We start from the raw sequence: 22,475 nt of genomic DNA, 5'->3' as shown, positions 1-22,475 counted from the left end.
AGCAAGCAATTATTGCTATTGATCCGAAATTATCCCGTAAACAAATTTTGTTATTCATGATTTACTTCAATTTCCCGTAAAACATTTTTAACAATTTACATTCAAGTTACTTTAAAGCAATTTTCGAAGTTGAACTTCCCGCCTATGCGTTCACTCTTTTTGGATACTTCTACTACATATATATAATATTGGGAAATAATAATATAATATTGGGAGATAATATGGTCAATATTCCTTTAGTAAATAAATTATGATTATGTTACTTTGCAACTATTGCGCAAGTATTAAAATAACTTGTTTTCGAACTTAGAGAATTTAAGATCATACAACATTATATATATATATATATATATATATATATATTATTTGGTGATGCATTATGTAACGCTTATCCTAAATGCTTTTAATGTAAGGCGTTGATTTTTTCTTAACATTCTTGATATTTAGGTCACTAAAGAAAAGTTGCTAAAAATCAAATTATATTCTTATACTAAAAGTAATAGCAAAGTAAAATACGTCAAAAATGAATTTCTACAAATCTTTGAGAAGTTCGTTTCCAGTACTGAAACATCTGGTGTCATTGGTCACAGCTCTTGCAGCTTCAGTTATCAGAGTGTTCAACGAAGCAAAGATAACCTCTTTCGGCTGCAATATCTTCCCCGTCAGTGGCACGAGAAACTACAGTATCTTCAAGAAAAGACTTACATATCAAATCCAACTTCCAAAGCTCCATTCCATTATAGACTATGTGATTGGTGTTTTCTTTTTTTTCTTTTTCCTTTTTTTCCCCTGATACCATTTTTTGTCGGATGATGTCTTGACGTTGAGAAATTTTCCCTTCATGTTCGACAGGCATACAAGTTAGAGGCGATCAGGCGCGTAACGCAAGTTCAACGTACATACACACATTCACAAAAAGACTAAAGAGCAAGAAAAATGCTTCCAAAAGATGAATAAAAAGCGCAATCAGAGATGGTAACAGGAAAAAAATATCATTGCATTTCTGGTCAAAGTGACACATGATAGCTCCACAGAAGTTGGCCTCTCATTCTATGAAAAAGATTCTTGGAGCTACACTAATCTAATTCCATGCAAAGCAGAGCAATTTCAGCTCTTTTAGATTTGCAGCTGAGCAATGTTAAACGTTTTACGTTTTAGAGTCACTAGGTTTTATTGAAGCAGGAGTCGTGAAAAATGTACAATTCCTCGCTGGGGACCTAACTCTGGACCTCTACAATACGCATCGTGTTTGCTTCCAATTACATCACGAAGGCATGTGGAAAAAGAGGAAGAAAATACCTTATATAGTTTTCATTATAAATGTGATATGCGGAAAACTGGTAAAAATGGATATGCGTAAAATATTACTTTAGTAATATTCAAGTAAAACTTTACAGAGTCATTAGGTTATTTTGATGCTGGAGACGGAAAAACGAGCAATGACCTCGCAGGGACTCAAACCTGGATCCCTCGAATACGCGCCAAGTGTGCTACCGCTACACTGAGAATTCTAGAAGGGAGGGAGAAAATACCTTGTAACTTGAATATTACTTTAATAAGGAAAAATGGAGAGAAATTTGCTCAGAATTGTTCTCTTTACTTTGTAGAAGTAAAATATTGCTTCTGTACAAGATAACAAAAGGGGGAAGAAACCATAGCTGTGAAAAGTTAGTTTTCGTCACATGTTACATGGGTGCATTTAAAACATTCAGAGTGAAGGATCTAAACTATATAGTTTAAATGATGTGAATATTAGCTTTCGGGATGCGAATGTGATGAGTGTCATAAACATGTGCATCTGTAATAATGCTATGTCATAGTTTTAATTAAACAAATATTACATTTCACGGTACAGATTTGAATTTAATAAATATGGATATAAACATGATTATACCTCATCTTTTCTTATTTTGGAATTCTAGTTTACCTGGCCTTAAAATTCAGCTTATTATGTCCATAGAATTAGATATTAATTGCTGCTCAGCTATTATATCAAGTGATGGATATGAAAATAAATATTTTCGTGTAGGTACCATGCATGCAAACGACATGCCTTTAAGATGGAAAAAGATGAAGAAAACTAAGTAACTTAGGATTCAAAACCTCATAAAATATTACAACTTAATGTTTAGATTTTCTAGTTGTTATTATTACACAGATTAGAACTACCCAAATGAAACAGCTTATGTTATTTGTTTTAATGTTCTGAAACTGAAACTCATTATCCTATCACACGCTTTGCATCTTAGCACTGAGATGTTTTAAATTTAATAAAACTCATTTACAGTTTTCCGTTATTTTAAGGTAATGTGCTACCTTGATAAAAGTATATGAAGCACTTCTGTTGCAGCCTCTTTAAATGTTTCAGCAGAAATGTCATCAGTTACTTTAAGGAAGCGAAAAATTGTGCTTACAATTCCACCCTAATGGTTAGAGACTTATATTTCATTGAAGCCTTATATTTCTAGAAGGATACTTATATTTCATTGATTTCCATAAATTTAAATTAGCTGCAATGTGTAACTTGATTTTAGTATATTTCTCCCAAATGTTTAATCCTTAGAACCACTAGTTGCACTGCAAACTGCGCACATTATATATTCAAAAAAAGCTTTGCGAAAAGTACAGGATAGGAAGCTCATCTATCAGTCATTTTTAAAATGAAGTCTAAAGAGTTTTAAGTCTATGTGTTTTATACCACCTTTCTTTGTCAAAGTATTTTCCATTCACAGAAACATATTTATGCCGTATTCTTATTAGCACCTGTGCTCAAGAAATAGAATCGGTGACCGAAAGCCTAGTAGTCAGCACCAATGAATGTGCCACTTACTTTTTACCTTGTTTTTGGTAAGCCAGGATAAAATATATATCATATTTTGGGAACAAAGCAGTCTAATACTGCCACCCTGTTTTCTAAAATGACGATAAATTGTGCAGCGTATAAATATCAGAACCACCACAAGGCAGGCATGTCAGAAGGCAACAAAAATCGATATTTTGTAATCAGGAGCACTCCCACCCCTCAAATGGGTGGGAATTCCTCTTTCAACCTTCCCCGCTGCGGTGCGGGGGAATTTAGATTGACGTCACTCCTTATTTTCCTTCCCCCAGCTACCGTTATTGGATTAAAACGCTTTTAAAATTGATTCGACAGTTAAGATAAAATAGGAAGTGTGGGAGGAGCTTAAAAGTAACCCTCCTGGTTTTAAAATGTGTTTCAATGCAGTACAGCTGCGTTAGTCTCAGCCTAGTAAATGTCTGAACTTTTAAATTTATGAGATTCTTTTTTAAATGACAATATTCAATGATGTGCTATTTTGTTTTCTAAAACCCAAATTTGTAGAATACTAATTTGTTGTTAAAGAAACTATTTTAAATGCCTCTCGAAATGCACTATTAATTTTGGTTTGAATTAATATCATAGAAAAAATAAGTTGAAGCACATTTTGCATTTATTATCTGTTACAAAAGTTTCTATATGTAATAGTAGTAGTAGCAGCAGTGAATACAGATTTCCTTCTGCAGATGACTTAGTAGCAATAATAATGGTGGTGGTAGTTGTGGTAATGGATATTTCTGGTACATAAACATCATGCATCAAGTGCAAAATAAAGACGGATCACATCATATTTTAGACATCACGGAGATAAAAAAAATATTTCTATGCTTAAAACGATTCTGGAAAATGTGTGCAGTGCAATTCTGTTTGAAATATATATAAAAAAAGTTTGAACATCTTCGATGTGATATCCATCTGAATACGAACATTTGCTGCGACATTACTGATATTCTTGGATGCACTGGGGAAGCCTCTTTTGTTAAATGCCCATAGACTGGTCGTCACTTCGTTTTGGATATTCTGAATTCTCTGAAAACTTTGAACACGTAGCGGCATCTTAAAAACAGAGAATAACGGAGTCAGATGACCTACTGTCTAGCAAATAACATTGTTGCGGAATGACTGGATTTCTTTCTGATCACAGAAGTAGATCTAAGTTCTTTTGATGAAATTTCTCAAAATAAGAAATTGCACCGAATGGTCGAAAGATGATTTGACTGCGTTTATGCTGCAACATGAACTGCAGAGGAGATCATGTCATATATTTCTTTTATAAAAAGAACGCTAATACAATATAACACCAAATTCATTTATAGCAAGTTTCAAGCACATGACAGGACTTTTTCGGGAACGTTTTTAACGCAGGAGTATAAAGTAAATTAAAGAGAACATACTTTCAGAAGAAAGAAATTAAACATAGTAAATAAATGCAATAGTAAAATCTATCGGCTAAAGGATTGTCTGACAAAGTTAAAATACACACAAAGTAAGGTAGAAAATGCGTATTATCCAAGCATTATGTTTACAATACATCGAAGTAAAGTATAAACAAGGAGGAAATCTACTGTCTTAAAGTTGATGTATTTTAAAACAGAAAGCGTTTTTTTTTTATTTTAAAATCTGAAATTTTAAAATATTAAACTGCTTTTTGCGAACATGATTAAAAGTTGAGCAATAATAAAATATCTTGCACTGGCTAAAAGATGTAAAGTATAAAAACAGTTTAACGTTGCAAATACCGCTGCATAATTAGATCTTTATATGACTTAAAAAACCTTGTTCTTTTAAATTTTGCTCTACTCGCAGCACTGTACTCTGTGTTTAACGAGTTCACAAGATTTTAATTTATTTTATCATCGGAGAAGAGCTGCCATTTATTTACGGTATTCTGTTTGATAACTGCTAAATATAGCAAAAAATGCAAATAAGCACACAACATAAGAGAAATTAGCCAATCTGTTGAAATTCAGTCAATTTACTTAAATATGTTCTTGTCGAGTTTCATCTTTTACCTTCTACTCTATGGATTCCTCCATTTGTATAAATGTTTACTCATTTATAAGAGATTGTCTAATCAATAATACATTGTTTTGCTACAGCAAGATCTTTAAACGTAGCTTCTTTTTGTTTACTGAAATAAATAATAAATAAACACTTAAATCTACCGCTATGTAGCTGTGTATATGAGTTCTTATATTTAGTACACGTAGGGAAAGGTTTTTAATCAAATATCAAGCTTTCAAATTTTATAGCTCCATTAAATTCGAATTTACGATGAACTAGTCGGCTAAGCCCACGGACTGTCGCTGATCATCTCGGAGTGAATGGTTGGCGGTTGCTACCCTTATGAGTTTTAGTGGTGTTTTATACGTCTAGCACAAGTCGAAGCATTCCCTTTAAAACTTCCACCACGAAAGCATTTTTCTTCTTAAGGAAATAGTTCTCTTTCTCTCTTTTTTACCGTAACTCAGTAAGCCAAACCAACCTATTTAAATATCAGTTTTATTGGCTTTTACAATTTAAAAATACATCTGATTACTTTTATAAAATTTCATTAAATTGCTTCCTGTTCAATAGCTTTGAATACTTTACGAATTTAGTTTAATATACCAAAATGAAATATACTGCCGATTTTATTAGATTTTTGATACATATATGAACAGGCGTGAAATATGTTTTGCTGTAACATCGAGTTTGCCAAAATCTGGTAACTTTTTAAACGGAATCCGGTGTACATACTTCAGATAATTTCTCATTTTCTTTTGTTATTTATTTAGTGGCTGAGGAATATCTGAGGATCTATTTGACGGAAGAGAAAGCTCCAAAGTTAAAGATTAGTGTATACGATAGATATAAAAGTATTACATCAAAACATATTACATCGAATCTAAGCCTTTAAGCTCTGATTGCATTCTTGCTTTATATTCCCTTTCAAATGCAAGAAATTATCTGAAAAAACACCTCGGACCAGAAAGAAAAAAATTAGACTTTTTCACAGGAAGAAGGGAAAAGGAACCCGCGGTCATCGAGTTCACAATGCGCCGCTCGTGGATGTTGCTTTTATTGTTGGATCATTGTATGCCTTAAGGATCAGATCTCATTGTTGACCAACGGAGGTCGTCCTTAGCGGGTGGAAAGTTATTGTTACTCCGATCTCCCCCAAAAGAAGAAAAACGTAATTGATCAAGTAGGTTCCGGACAAAGGTAGTTCCTTATTAGGGGCATTCCGGACTGGATAAACTGCACCGGTCGCAGTTAACAAACACTGAGCCCCTTAGATTTTATGAGAAAGAGGCAATAGAAGACAATAAAAACCTCTGCACGGACATTATTTATTGGGTCGATATTGCCAGTTGAGATCGGTATCGGAAGGTAAGGGTTAATTAGTTCTTCATTGTTATTGTTTCGCTCTTGATTAATAGCTATTTCGAAATATATTGTAACGAGCAGAACCGCAAGAAGAGATTATAAGTGTTTTTAACATGGACATTTTTTTGGGTTGATGCAATGATTTAATATTTTCATAAGTAACATCGCACAGAAAAATTCGTATAACAATTTAATAAGGATTTATTATACTATAGAGGTTGACTTTCTTTGGGAGCACAAACTAGATCCAAACTCTTAATATATGTAAGGCGAATTATCGCTGTGTCTGAAATTAATTACAAAGAGTGCCTTCGTGGTGTAGTGGTCCTGCACACTGGACCGCTATTCCAGAGGTCCGTGGTTCGATTCCCGGCGAAGGCTTTATTAATTTTTCATTTTTCCTGCTTCCAAAAAAATCATAATGTCTCTATAATAATGAAAATATATTTTAATATACGTTATGAGAGGAAAGTAATATGAGGTGTTGAATATATGACTTTTTCCCCTTACATATTCATCGGTGTTTTTCTGGAAGGGGCAAATAAGAAAACTGAACTCTGATAATTCGAATCCCAGAAAGTAAGCTGACAACACGGACGTGTTAGTAGTTTTCCCCATGTGTGAAGTGAAGGCAAACCAGTTTCCATTTAAATGTTCTTCAGGAAGGTTATTTTACCCTTCAGACAGTTATTCTTCAGATGTTTTGTCATACTTTTTTAAAGAAAAAAGAAACAACTGTGTTTTCATAATTTTTTAACTTTCAAACAACACTTTATTACACTTATTTTCTTATTTCATAGAATCTGATAATAGAAGAAATTTTAATTCATACGTATAAGTGCTAAACCTCCAGAGCGCATGTGCATATTCTATCCCATTTGCCTTATGGAATTCGGCTAAATACTTCAAACCGCAGAAAAATTATGAACATTTGCATTTTAAAAAATAATGTTTCATACATCTGTTTAACAAATTGAAAACAAATATCTACTATAATTATAATAGAGATTTTACAATTATAGAAAAGTAAGAGTAAGATAAAGAAATTAATGTGGACAATGGATTAAAATCATGATGAATTACTTATGACTATCATCCTTTTTAATCAAATCAGTGACAAAATAACATTCGGTATTCTGTTAATCAACTGCAAAATAATTTTTTTTCCCTTTATTACTTTCTTTTTTTCGAACAAATAACAGATATTGCGTACTGTGTTTCGACGTAAAGCTTGTAAATTGTATGAACCTTTGGATGAAACAAAATGAATAAAGCAAAATTCATTACTAAAACGTATAACATAAAATATTAGGGGCGTGTTTTATTAATTATAATGATGGTTCAAATATTCAGAATTGTCAGTTAGATATATCATAAATTAAAAGTGGCATCATTTAGCTTAATTAGATATATTATAAAAAATGAAATAAAGATTTAAGCTATTGAGAAGTACAACTTCTTTTAAAATCGCTCAGGTTATTAATCAATTACCGGCTGATTAAATTTGAAAGGTAACTTAAAAATTTAAATTCTTTGCCAAGTGAAGAGCGAACTGGCGAAGTTTCTTTGCCAATTCTTTGAGAAATAGTTGTTTGAGAAAGTATTGAGTATTTGCTTTGAAAGATAAATTAAAGACCTTTATGTTTCTTGCTTGCCAGCACTTTCCAAATTGCAAGGAATGCAAATCCATAGTAGCGTAAAATAATATTATGCCACGAATATAAAGGTCCAAAGATTTTAGAAAAGAAACCAAAAAAGTAAAACTTGCTGAAAACTTTCTAAATATCGAAATATAAACACATTATAGTGACTTCCTGTTTATTATTGATGACAGTTTTTTTTTTTTTTTTTTTTTTTTTTTTTTTTTTTTTTTTTTGTTAATTGTTGTTGACAGACTTCAGAAAATTGCGTAAATCCAAACGTAAAAAAGACAGAATACTGAAGTAAATTCTGTCTTTTTTAAATTTGCATTTTCGCAGTTAACAACAACAAAAACGAGACTGGTATTCAGAATACTTCGCATTTCTGTAAATTTCAATTATTAATTTCTTCTGAAAGTTCCTCTATAATGATTAAGAATTCATCTATTGGAAGGGAACGTGGGAACGTTTGAAGAAAATCATAGTCGTCTACTATGAACAGCTTTACATTTCAAAAACTTATTAAATGATGTTATTATGATGTTATTACTTACATTTTAATTTTTACTTTAAAGTAAATCTATTTACTTAGTTATTAGCTCAATGTATGATATTAATATAACACTTGTATCTTTCTTTTAGAATACACGATACTCTTTTAACTCTTTTAATTTTTCCTCCATTCTGTTTGCACTGAGACTTTTGTAAATGAGACTTATATATATTCTGCGTGCACTGAGATTAATATAAATTTGAAAATTAAAAAAAAAATTACTCATTAAATAAGCGATTAAGTAGTTACCAAACTGTTTATGCATAAAACTCACCTAGTTTACTAGGCATAGTTAATAATGTCTATGACTTATCCTGAAATTTTGCTCATGTGTATTAGTCTTACATCATGACATGAGACTAATTCAGCTATTTTATTTCCTCGTATATAGCCTTAAAACTAAGAGGTAAATATGATATAAAGGGAAAAGACAAGGAAAAAATAAAAAATTTCCTATCAGTAATTCTGAATATAAAAAGATCCTAGACGTCAGCGGAGCCGGTGATTCTCGGGAGCGGAATTTATTTATGACTTTGCAACTAATGGAATGAGGCCGTGAAAAAGATGGACTAGGATTCAATCAAACCCTGTCTGGCCTTATTTTTAATCTTGCTTTTTTGATTCTCAACAATTGTTCTTCTCTTTTTTTCATCAAGTATTGGGGCTGCGTTTTCCGATCGAAAGTTATTTTCGGTTAAGAGCTAATATTATGACTCCAAATACTAAAGACTGAACTAAAGCTGCCATATAGTTTCGAAATTTGGAGCCTTCTCATGAGTTCATTCAAAATGCTAAGATTGTTTTATTTTCAAATGTGAATGAATTTGTTCATATTTCTGTAGCTGTAAATATGAAAGAGATTAATAATTAAGTCAAACATTACTTTAAACTATTCTAACAAAGCTATTTCTACAGCGATTTCTATACTGCCTATAGAATTACTGATAAGCCTACAAGCACGCCTTACTGAAAAATACTTTCTTATGTGGATGGAAGTGTTAAGAAACAGATACCTCATAACACAAAATTTCTTTTACATGAACTTACTGCTAAGCCTTAAAGAACCATAGATTTATTTTCCTCAGTTTTATATAAAACTTGTTACTATTAAACTATATGTTAAATGTTTGTATAGAAAGAATTATATTCTAAGAGAAATTTAATGAGCTTTAATGCCTACGTTCCCTTAAAATTTATGAATTATGGTGAAACATAAATGCATATTAGGATTCAACATTTGAAAACTGATTAAGAATCACTTAAAAATTGCTGGAAGTAAATTAATACTTTTAAATGTAGAAAACTGTAATTTATATTTAAAACAGTGTGAAAAAGTCATCCTATCAAATAATAGCGATATTTTACAAAAGTTAGAACCTAAAATTATCGCTCTTGAAACAAAAGACCCACCAGCGGCCGAGCGGTAAAGTCGCTGAACACTGGTAGTTCGATCCGGGGTTCGAATACCTGCCAACGGGTTGGCTGTACGGGCGTTTCTTGGTTTTCCTATGTGTAACGTGTATACGAGTCAGTTTCTCTTAGAAAATCTTGCACGAAGGTATCCTTCTCCTTAGGCAGATAGCCCTTGTATGCTTTGCCGTAATTAAATAAACCTTGAAATGAAACAGAAGAATGCTGGGTATTTAATGAATTGTAACAAAGCCCTCTGGGGCTATCGTCTAGAATTAGAGACTTTCGCGTAGGGTTTCTTGAGGAGAATTAGCTTGTATTCATATTGAACATGAGAAAAACAAGCTTGATGTTCAGTTGCTGGGAATCAATCTCATGCTAAACTGCTTTTTATGGCTTTAGTTGCTAGGTCATCGATGTGTAAAACAAGTGAAAGGAGCATGATGTTATTTTAAAGAAAACAAATTCGGTTGTTTAGCCGTAGGTAGAATAAGCAAAAAATAAATGTGCATATTAGGGAAGATCTACTGAACAAAATTAAATTTTGCAAATTATTTTTCTGATCTTAAGCATTTTAGAATGAAAGTTTTATGCCACTTTTGCAAAACAAGTAAAACAGCTTTAGTTTTAGCTTGCCCGAATGTTTTATGCTGCTTTGATTTCTTATCTGCATAAAATAATGATTTAAAAAATATAATTAAAGGGAAAATATCTAATTTTAATACAAAGGATATCCGTTTTATGTATATCTTGTTGAATAACGAATATAACTGGATCAGCTGGAATTTAGTTCCGTTTCTCCAATGTATAAATTTCTTATTCTTATTTTTATAACACCTTACATTTTTACCTGTATTCTAATGTAATGTTCTATATTTGTACAACAAGTTTTGCAACCAAGTTCTATAAATTTCTCCTTGCGTGAAGGCCCACTAAGTCTTGTAGGTTGTGTCTTGCCTTTAGGGTTAGTATGCGCAGATGAATTTTGATTATCATTGGCACAGTATAGGTGTCTTCTATACTTTTATTTGCGCCTGAGTTATCCATTAACCAGAAAATTAAATTATATGATTATTATCAATATTATTGCGACGCATAAAGGTCGGCAAAGAACATCATTTTACGTTACATATAAACTGACTTAACGTAGATAACCTGTGTCTTATTTGTAATGAATTGAAATATAATTTGGTTAGCTTAATTAGTCTTGTAGTAATGTATTGATATGTATGGAATGAAAATAAGAAGTTATATTTATAATAAATGTTAGATAAAGTAGCATAATGTTGTTGCGTGCGTAAGCGTTTTGATAGATTGAATGCAAATAGGTCATTGAATAAATATGTTTGATGATAGGTTGATAAAATTTATTTTATCAAAAGAAACGCTTCATATTTCTGGAACTTTCCGCAGAAATAATCGTGCAGGTGTTCATAGTATCCCTGAGTACAGTAATTACACTTCAAACTCCTAAGAACGTTAAACACAATGGGATACAAAGCGCAGCAAAACTAAATCGGAGATAGTATTTGGAACTCACGAGGAACTTACAGCTAACAGTAGCAACAACTAGAGCAGATTTTCTCTCTGGCCTTATATAGTCTTCACCGGCCGTCAAGATACTTCTAGTACGTTCTGCTTCTCGAAATTACTCGAAGGCAATATGAGGGTCGCATTACGGTTACAGCTAATATGGTGCTCAATTCTTATTTATTCAATTAAAATACCTATTACTGTGATACACGGATCGGACCAAAACGTAACCAAATCGTCGCCAGGTTTGGTGACTTTTGCCAATTTTTTGCCAAATTTGGCGACAAAACTGAGTCGCCGAAACCGTTGGTAGCTTGGCGATGTCTCGCCAAACTACCGAGATACCCGTTTACTCAATGTTAAAAGGAGTTGCCCCTGTACTCTTACTTTTCAGACATAGCTTTTCTCTCTAGATGTTTCAAGTACAATACACTTACATTGTACAGAAAAATACAGCTGTTTCACATATAATTATACTGAAATCATCTATTTATGTACAATGTTCATAACAATATAATGGCTGTTCCATAAGCATACAATTAACATTTCTATTTCAGTCATTACGCTCAAATAATACACTCATGTCCATAAATTAAGGATAATGCAAAATCAGGCAAAGGAAGAGTTAGAAGCAAAAAAAATTTGACTTATTTGTAAAGCTTATTTATTAAACAAAAGGTAAAGAGCAAAAAAAGATGCTATATGTTTGATATTATCAAAAAAATAGCGATTTTTTCTCCCTGGAGCAAATTACAAAAACAACCTATTTACAAAAAACCAATATTACATGGTTGGTATGATTGTTAATACATTGTATGTCTCCCAGACGATGCAGTACAGTCCGTACAACGCCTAGGCATGCTGAATATCAAATTATCGATCTGATCTTGGGGGATATTACACCACTCAAAAAGCATTGCTCTCCGAAGTTCCGGTAGACATGTAGGAGGAGGTTGAGGGGCTGCAACTCGTCGGCCAAGCATATCCCACACGTGCTCTACTGCATTCAAGTCCGGTGAGAATGCTTCCCAGTCCATATGGGTGATATCCTCCGATTGAAGGCATTCGCTTACGATGTTTGCGCGGTGAGGACGGGCGTTGTCATCCATAAACACAAATTGTGCGCCCATGGCGCCCCGAAACAAACGTACATGTGTTCCAGAATGACGTCCCGATAGATTTGGCTTGTCATGGTTCCATTTTGAACACGCAGGCCAGTTCTGGAATCCAGAATAATTCCACCCAAAACAAGCACTCCTGCACGACCGTAAAGGTGTCGTTTAAAGATGTTTTCTTGGTGGTAACGGGTACCTGGAGCTCTCCATATGAAAGTCCGGCGAGAATTAGACTGCAAGCTAAACCTGGACTCGTCGGAAAACATCACACAAGCCCACTGTTGCGGTGTCCACAATGCATGCTCTCTACTCCAGGCTAACCGCAGTGAGTTGCAGTAAGTGGAACGCATCTGACAGGTCTACGAGCATATAGACCAATCTGCCCTAAGCGTCTGTACACGGTCTGCCTTGAAATTGTCGTACCAGTGGCTGAAGAGAGCTGAGGAGACAGGTCTGAGATTGTGCTCCGCCTGTTTCTTTTGGCAGTAACTGCCAAATACCGGTCCTCATTCGGTGTTGTAACTCTGGGGCGACCTGTGCTGTAACGTCTACTCACATTACCATCATCTTGTAATCGTTGCCAAAGCCTGGAGATGACACTCTGGACAATTCCAAGTTCGTCTGATACTTCCAGTTGGGTACGCCCACATTCCAGACGGCCGATAATTCTACCACGTACAAAATCATCCAAATGCGTCCTTTGTGTCATAACTATTCGGTGATTGCACTGAAATGCTTATAAAGCGCCTGCGAACAATTTTACTTCTTTGCCTGTATTCCTTATATATCACTTTCTTACACTCTCGTCATTGTGACGTACCATCGGTGTCATCTGGTTACTTCCTGAAATTTGGATATGATTCTTGAAGATGTGTGTTGTGATTTTACAGGTGATATATTTATTTTAGAGTTCGATTTCCGCGTGACTCTGAATTATCCTTAATTTATGGATATGCGTGTAGTTGCGTTTGGAACTTAAAGCAGGAGAATACAGAAAATAGGAGACTACATTAGAAATTAGATTTCGTTATTTGTCGAAAATTACTATTAATTTTTTTTTTTAATTCGAGATTGCAAAAAACATAAATATTTTCTTTATTTAAAACAATTTTATAACTGGATGTATATGACTGCACCATTGATTTCGAAAATAAAGGTCGGGTAAGGACTTTTAAGCAGCTTAAGGAGAGTGGGGGCATATATATTTTCGAACTAAGTAAATTTAAGATCATACAACACATATATATATATATACTTACGGTTCTTCCGATTGCAATAAAAAAGGAAGGTACACAACTTACAGCAATTCTATACATAAAATTCTAACGTTCTACGGCTAATCATTTTTGACTTATGACAAATACATGTGTACGTACGTACAGAAGTCTCGAAAAATTCCAATGCAAATCTATTTTACAATCCGTTTTGGAATAAAAAGGCCCTGACTTTGTCCATACGTACAGTTATCACTAAAAAACAAATAGTCAAAAAATAGATTTTTAAATAGCCAAAACGGATATTTAAGTTGAAATCTGAAACCCGATTTTTTTTCGCGATTGCAATACTACTTTATTTACTTTGTACAAGAAAGTAAAAATATTAATTTTCATAAAGAAAAATGGAATTTTTTTATTTAGTTGAACAAAAAATTCTCTTTTTCATTTAAAATTGTTGCTTTACTATATCATTTTAAACACCTGTCAACGCGATAAAATTTATCTAAATTCCAGTAATTTGTAATCAGTTTTCCATATCTCTGCTTAAACACTGCATAACCCTTTAAAGCACTGTGAAGATAAATTCTGTGATGTTACGTTCTTTATCTAACGGGCTACTAGCCTTTTAATTCAATCTTAAGAAACGTCGTGAAGGTCATATGTAGATTTGTTTACTTTCTTAAGCTAACAAACTGACATCTTACATTTTGATTAAACTTAAAAGAAATATTTTTAATACAATGGCGGCCACTTGCCTATTCATCATTGGCCACTCCTAGGCCAGAAATGGTTTCGATTTTATTGTGCAAGCGCCTAATAGGTTGCCACATTCACTCCTATGAATGGATGGACAGTTACAACCGTCTGAGCGGCAACTGTAGAAATGTGTTCGTTAAGATACGGAAGTATTGGCAATCTATTGGCCAAAGAACTTAGACCTACATACGTGTAATAAAGACGATGTATTTGCACACAGTATTTAACGAAATTTCCCGTACATTAAAAATGCTAGCAATTTATTAGCCGAAACTGATAGTAAATCTAGGACAGAAGTATATACTGCAATTTATGAGACTAAATAATTTTTTTCAATTTGTTGGGGAATGCGTTATGCTGATTTTACGATAATATGTTTTAATTCGATAACTTGTAAGTGTTTGTTACAACAAATGCTTTCTATGTATTACACATCTGCTTCGATGATGTACAATGACAGACTTCACAAATTCCAGGATTAATAAAATTGGATGAGAGTTTTGTAAAAAATATTAGGCTCGCTTCTAACAGATTTGCATTCACTTCACATTTACATGGCTAAACTTAAAGCGCTTTAATTTAATTTGGGAAATCTACTACTGCAGAGTTCAGTAGTTACATCATTCAGTAATGTTAATAGTAAAATGAATGCATTTGCTGAATTTGTTTAAAATCGTGTCCATGGGAGTTGAAATAGTAATAGATAAAGCTGAATGGAAAAAGTCAAAAATGTTGTCGCCGCTAGGTGGTAGGAGGGAAAAACTGAAGACGAATCACGTGACCTCTTCTTTCTGCCAGTCACGGACGGTCCAGTAATTGGCTGACGCCGAGAATCCATGAATTGAGTCACCCAACTTGAAGAAACTAATCGAACTTCACAAGAATATCAGTGCAAGAAAACTACTACTACTGCAAAAAAGTGGAAAGCTAGAAAGGAGAAAAGCAAGGAGCAGGGGAGAAAGAAAAAAGTTCTGAAATTCGAGATGAAAATCTTTCTTTTTTATACTTTTTCTTTCTCCTCTTCTCAGCTTCTTTATTATTTTTTTTTCTTGTATATATATTTTTTCTTTTCGATATTTCTAGGTATTTTCTTTTTGTTGTCGAAAGTACAGCAGTAGTAGTATAGTGGAAGATGAGAAAATAGTAGAGACGCGAAAAAATAAATATAAAAAGTCGTATAAATGATGAAGAAAAAGGTATTGGAAAAAAAATTGCTCCTTGGGGGGAAAAAGAGGTTAAAGCTATTTCGATGGAATGCTTTCATCTTGGGTTTCAGAAGTTTTGTTCAAAGTTAATAGGATTGAAGATAGGAATGAAACTAAAGCCTTCATCTCTTTCTTATCTTTTCTGTTTTTTCTCCTTTTTTCGACTCTACTTTTTCATTGCAGACGAAAGAAATTTTCTTGATTGCAAACAACAATTCGTGGAGTAATTGATTGAAGTTTGAGGACGATTTTAGATGGCGTTGACAGCAGTTGTAGAGAAAAAGGGATCCAACAAAAAATACCTCCGATTTTGTAAGCTATTGAACAAATCGAGATCTAAATGAAGCCCATTTGGGCATTTATAGACGAGTAAAGAGAAGCATTTCGATTTTTCTCTTTTAGTCTTTTCTCCGAGGAATTTTCATTAAAGCTTGTCTCACCAAACAGATTATTGAAATCTTTCAGCTCTCTTTATCCATGCTGATGACAGAATTCAATGGAATTTGGCATTCATTTCCGCGGTGGTAAGCTTATAATCGGATATATATGGGGAGCCCTTTTAACTTTTTTTTATGTAATGTAGCTTTTTCCGGCTCTACAATTAGCACTCAGTTTACAATGTTTCATTATTACATAGTCATACTTGAACAGTAAACAAACGGCTATAAATTCACCTTGATTAATCATTGCCGAAGGAATTCAGCTATCTATGAAATATTATTGAGTAGTTGGTATCATGAACCTCGGAACAAAAATTTTTTGCAACAATTGCAATAAATTTTTCGATTGAGTAATTGAATGCTTCCTAGTTTTCAAACTGCAAGAAGATTTTTATATGATAATTCACATTACTATCATCGGAGCAAAACTAATCTGAACACTGTGTTTTTGCTTAATTGAATTCGATAAATGAAATAAGAGCAACGCTTAGTGGCACGGATGTTTACGCAGAGAGCTTTCTAAGAGATATCTCGTATTTACGTTGCCAAAGGAGAAAACTACGAAATACATGGCTCAGACGCAAAAGTGTAAATAGTATATTTCCAACTGGTAATGTATTCCATAAAGATATTTTGAACCACCCGGGTTGTTTTCCCTCAAACTTTGAGTGGAAGTAGACGTTCAACCTCCTTGAGGTTCTGGCAACCATTCTTCCATGAAATGCATGGACAAGACAACAATATTATGTCTACTTTTAAACTGAAGGGAAAATACAATTATAATTATATTATAAACATTGCTTTAAAATATTCATAAATATTGGTATTTTACCCTGCATTAAATCTGGTAAAAATCTGCTAAGATACATGTTATGATAGTCTTTCAGAACTTTGTGAGTTAAAGTAGTTATATACATTCACTAATTTAAAAAAACAATAAGAGTGAAATTGCCTTTAAAATATGAAACATTAACAGTATTTTTAGTAATAAAAAATATAAATTCCTGAAGGCAGAAAAATCAGTCTTTGAGATATTATAATGCATAATAATGACACTTATTTGATTGTTGAAAAGATGGCATATTTATTTTATTCTTTCAAAATAGTTTTCATTTGGGAGATGGTTTTTACCTAGGTTATTCAAAATAAGATTACTTTGATACAAACCGATTTTCTAACGAAAACAATTTTAAACTCCATTCCTGGATTCATGTATGCTCTTAATACGATCGAATCTGAACTCCATATATTGCTTTCGTATTAAATCCCTACCTTCTTTTGAAATTCATGAACTTTTTTTAACAAAGCAACCTGAGTGTCGTGGTTCGGAATTGTTTTAAAAATATGTTTTTTAGGTTTTCAAATTCTTTTCTCTTGAAGAATATTAAAATTTTTAGAATTTAAAGAGTAATTAAGAGCAATGAGATGAAATTTTAACATCTTGAAGATATTACACATTAAGCTAATTTTGCGTCCTCTAAAAAATTTTAATTGTCAGAAAATAGAAACTCTTATCTCAGCCCTTTCGCAAACAAACGCTGCAGGAAAAAACATTTCCAATTATTTTTTGAATAAGTAGGTCTTTTCTTTGTTACGTAAGCGCAAAATACTTCACGTATGATTAACCTCTGATCGAATAACATCAAAGCAATTTTACTCCTTGCCTGCTGGCACGGTTGCTTTAAACGACTCCCTTTAGGTATATGATTTTATATAGTGTATCCTAGATTTTTGGGTGCCCACCAGCGGCCGAGCGGTAAAGTCACTGAACACTGGTAGTTCGGTCCGAGGTTCGAATCCCGCAAACTGGCTGGCTTCATGGGCGTTTTCTTGGTTTTCCTCATGTGTAACGTGTATACGAGCCAGTTTCCCTTAGAAAGTCCTCCACGAAGGCATCCCTTCCCTTAAACAGATAGCCCTCGTGAGCTTTGCCGTAATCTCCATAAACCAAACCTAAATTTCTGGAAATAATTTTTTCAACTATAAGGCTTAGATTATAGTTAGGCTATTTGAATACTGCAAAGCACAAAGCGGCTATCTACCTAAGGAAAGGGTATGTCTCTGTAGAGGACTTCCTAAAGGAAACTGTCTCGTATTCACGTTACACATGGGGAAAACTACACAAGCCAACTATGCAGCCAGACTGATCGCCTTGGCTCGATCGAACTCAGGTCAGACTATTAGCATTCAGGGGTCTTAACTAATCTGCAACTGATGTGGCCCTTAGCTGTTATACCTGTGGTAAATGTTTAGCTTGAAACTCCTTCTATGTTACACTGGATTCTGAGCACAAAGACTGCAGTTTTTAATGTGATTTTTTTAAATATTTAATGGTAATTCCTTTTTTTAAATTGTGGAATGTAATTTAAAGTTCTGATTGTAGTTTATAGTTCTGATTTTGGGCAATGATGTTATAGTGAATTCGGTATAGTAGATTTCAGTTGCAGCAGAAAAATTATATAAGGTAAATTTTATATCAGATCTTTTTTCAAACAGAATGCAACATATTGTTTGATGATATTAATGACGATAAAAAGTAATACTAATCCATATGAATACTTTCAACAGCATTCGTACTAATACACTTTAAGTGTGTACGTATATCTGCATTTTGAAATGTGTTCAAGATACAAAAGTAGTATATTAGAAAGAAACAAATTCAGGTATAAAGTGGTACAGAATTTTGTATGTAATAAAGAAATGCCTCCTCTTCACGGTCTTTTTGGGAACTTACGTGCCCCGTACCCAAACTATTCGCAGAAAAAAGGGTAAAAATTTGTTAATTTATTGAAGTAATATCGTTTAATAGAAGTTAAAAGGCTTTAGAAAGAACGCTCTTTGAAGAAGGATAAGCTTTTTATACATTTTAATCTGTAATGGTAAAATTTCTTAATTTTAATTTTGTCTATTTAGGAAACCGTTTATAAAGCGTAACAAGTGTTTTTTTAATAAGCATTTGCTCTCCTCTCAAAAATAAGAAAATATTTTCTAATATTTAACTTGTCGCCAATATGGGTTTCGTAATTTATAAAACATTTTTCAAAAATCTTCGGTATTTCTTCGCAGAAAAACACAAAACTAAGTCTGGAGAAACACAAAACTCAGTAAGGAGAATAAAAGTATAAAGAATATATGAGAAAAATGATGGTACCAAATGACAAGAAAGCGAGAGAAAATTCTAGTTAAAAAGAGCTTAGATATAAGCCCTTCTTTCGATTCCAAAAGCAAGACTTCGTAAGCAGTTGAGAGTCTATCATAAGAGAAATCCCATTGTCTCGGCACAAATCTTCGACGAACATGAATCTGCACTCACGCCGCCAAACCTGCTGTCATTTAAGAGGATTTCGTAACTTTCCCTCCCATTTAATGCCATAAGCTCCGCCTGGAAAGGAGGGGTAAAATTAGAACAAAAGCAGCATAAAAATTTAAATACACATTCAATCAATAACTCAAAGTATTGCACTTGATCACTTTGAACTGGAAGAAGATAATTTTATCTACGCAGTATACCAATAAAAACTATTATTTTCTGATACACGTGAGTTTTTACTAGAAAGAAAAGGTTAAAAATGTAACGTCATATCTCATCTTTCAAAATATTTTTAAAAGAATAGCGTTAAAAATCAAATATCTTTAAATCGCAACTAGACACATCATGACTCGGCTTATCATGTCACGATTTCGAAATCTAAAAATATCCCCGTTTTACTTAACTTCGTTTGTTTTTCTGTCTAAATTCCGAGAAAAACCTTAGCTTGCTATGCCACTTTAATCTATTCTATTATTTGATTTTATGGAAAAATACCTTATTTCTAAAACCTATCCACTCACATAACTAGTATCAAGTATTTTCCCTCTATTACGATAAAATAATTACGAGAGTATATCTAAGGAAAGTAATAAATAAAATTAAAAATAGAAAAAAAACAGTTTTTATATTTTACATTACTTAATTAAACGCCCAAAGGGGCGTTTTGTCTTTTACCAACACATACACGTTTCGAAAGTATTTGGGCTAATGCCCTTTTTTTGCTAAAAATATTTAAAAACAACATATCTTTATAATTTACGATAGATAGACTCGTGGGCTGGAGATAAAAATGTTTTATACCGTACAGTGTTGCTACTGCTCGCTTTGAAATCATTGAGTTTTTAATCAAATATTCTTTAAAAGTGTTACAAAATATAAAATAAATAGTAAAGCAAATTCGGAATTCAAAATTCGGGCTTCCAGGTGCCCCATATTCAGGTGGAGGATTATTCAAAATTGGATGGCTCTAGGTATGTTATTTCTTCACAGTGCGGAAAACATACATGCATTCAAGAAGATCCTTCATTATTTAATTATTTTAAATATAATACATTTCAATCATATTTGGTGGGAATAATCTGAAAAATGATTCAACGCTTTTTATTGATATTATTTATTATAGTGATTCGAGGCAAAATGTCGTTTGGAGACTAATAGTCATTCTAGGCTAACGCCCCTTTGGAGTTATAATTATAATAAATTACCATTAAGGAGGAAGATTTTTGTTATTTCACGAGCCCTGTCTTGCTGCTGAAAATAAAAATTTAAATTTAGGGTAATAAAAATAGAAGAAAAGTTCGCATTTGAACTTCATTTGAAATATAAACCATTTTATTTCTAATTCCAATCAAATTTAAACTAACAGTTATTTAAAAGAGTAAAAATAATATGTAAATCATAATATTCTTTCTTTAAGATTATATTTTGAATTTAGAGGTAATATTATAAAAATAAGTTTAATATATCCATTTTCTAAATAATTCTGCTTTTAAATCGGTTCTTGAATCTCGGTTTTTGAATCTCTGTTTGGCATACGATCCCAGTTTAAATGTAGTAAACAATGAAAATTCAAAATATCCTTTGTTATTTAAAGAAAGAACTGAATATTTATTGCACGGAGATAAATTCCTGTGTCAAAATTTAGAGGCAAACGTTTGATGGATATAGTGCATAACTTATATTCTAAGCTAATTTTTTGAATTGCTAGTCATTTGAAACATATTATTATTCTTAGCACGGTCCTTCCACGGGAACTGTGTATTATTTCATTTAAAACCAAATTATCCTTTTAGTCCAATATTATTAGCAACGAAGATAAAAAATATTATCATAATGATATGCTGGTTAAATTTGTAATTTATTAAAAAACTTATTAAAAGCTGAAATTTTGTATTTAAAAATTTTTGGTTTTGAGCTGTATCAAACTTAACTTTTGTGAAACACTCTGCTTACCGGTTAGTGTTCCTCAGTTCTTATGTAACGCAAAATAGAACACAAAAATATTATAAAATTCATAATTACTGAATAAAATTTATGGAGTTTATTTGAGAAAAAAAATTAGCTATGAAATTATTCATAAAATTCGAAGAAACAGTCCGATGGCTACGTTAAAAGAAACAGGAAAATTTGTAAAATATAAACTTCGGTTTGAGGAACGTTATATCGCACTTCAGTATATTTCACGAAAAAACAGAAGCACTGAATCGGCTATAGTTTAAAAGTATCTTTTATGGTTTCTTCTTGCAATTTTTTTTCTGGATTTTTATCAAGCATTTTCTAACAGATGGATAACTTTAATTTCTCTTTACTTAGATCAGTTTGTCTAGACAGCCTTACATGGTCTTTAATGGGATTTCATCTATGAGAATCAATGAAAGTGAGTTCACGTTAATTCTACAATTAGGACCAAAAAGTTGAAACCCTACTTGGATTTGAAAGAGCTAGATATAGTTAAAAATTAATTCCATGCTTTGAAGGTGTTTAAAATAAAAGCAATTAACTATTTACATCATTAGCGATACTCCCAGATACTGGTGGAGCGTACTTAATTCTCACTTTCAATCTTCTTAATTCATATTAAACAAAATAAATTATTCAATTACAATTGGCGCCTCCCACAAGTAAGACCAAGTAACGTCTGCTTTTTTCAAAATTATATTTTTAAAATGCAATGTTTAGATTACTGAAATGTAAGATCAGCTAAAGTAAAAAAAAAGGAATAATTAAATTCGGCATCGCTGCAATTTATTGAGTCTACCTGTACGACATATCATAACAGCTTTAATGCATCTATAGTACACTTCAACATCTATTCCATCAATGATATTTCAAATTATCAAATTATAATGTATATATTTACCTGCTTACCGTCTTAATGATAACACAATGCGAATCAAATTAATAAATTCACCAAAATGTTTGAATCAAACTGTGGATTTATAATATCGAAAAGTATTTTTTATCTTCCATAATTTTGTTAAACAAACTAAAGAATTTTTTCCAGTTTCAGAATAGTAATAAAACACGTTATGTGCAAATCACCGCAAAACGAAAAAACGCAAGATTGTATTAAGTTATTTTCTTTACT

At 32.5% G+C, this 22,475-nt stretch overlaps 1 protein-coding gene and 1 non-coding gene across 4 annotated transcripts in view; both read left to right on the top strand.

Moving 5' to 3' along the window:
• LOC118184709 (protein lin-28 homolog) overlaps positions 1–22,475 on the top strand; it is a 421,219-nt gene that overhangs the window by 281,739 nt on the left and 117,005 nt on the right. The gene's annotated exons all lie outside the window — the stretch shown is intronic.
• TRNAS-GCU (transfer RNA serine (anticodon GCU)) lies at positions 6,516–6,589 on the top strand. Its single transcript has one exon. It is a non-coding gene; the product is annotated as a tRNA-Ser (tRNA).

This window comes from Stegodyphus dumicola, chromosome 3, assembly GCF_044657685.1.
Source record: "Stegodyphus dumicola isolate Sdum_Otavi_A_Nest chromosome 3, ASM4465768v1".
NCBI lineage: Eukaryota > Metazoa > Arthropoda > Arachnida > Araneae > Eresidae > Stegodyphus > Stegodyphus dumicola.
This window is presented reverse-complemented; position numbering and strand designations above follow the sequence as displayed.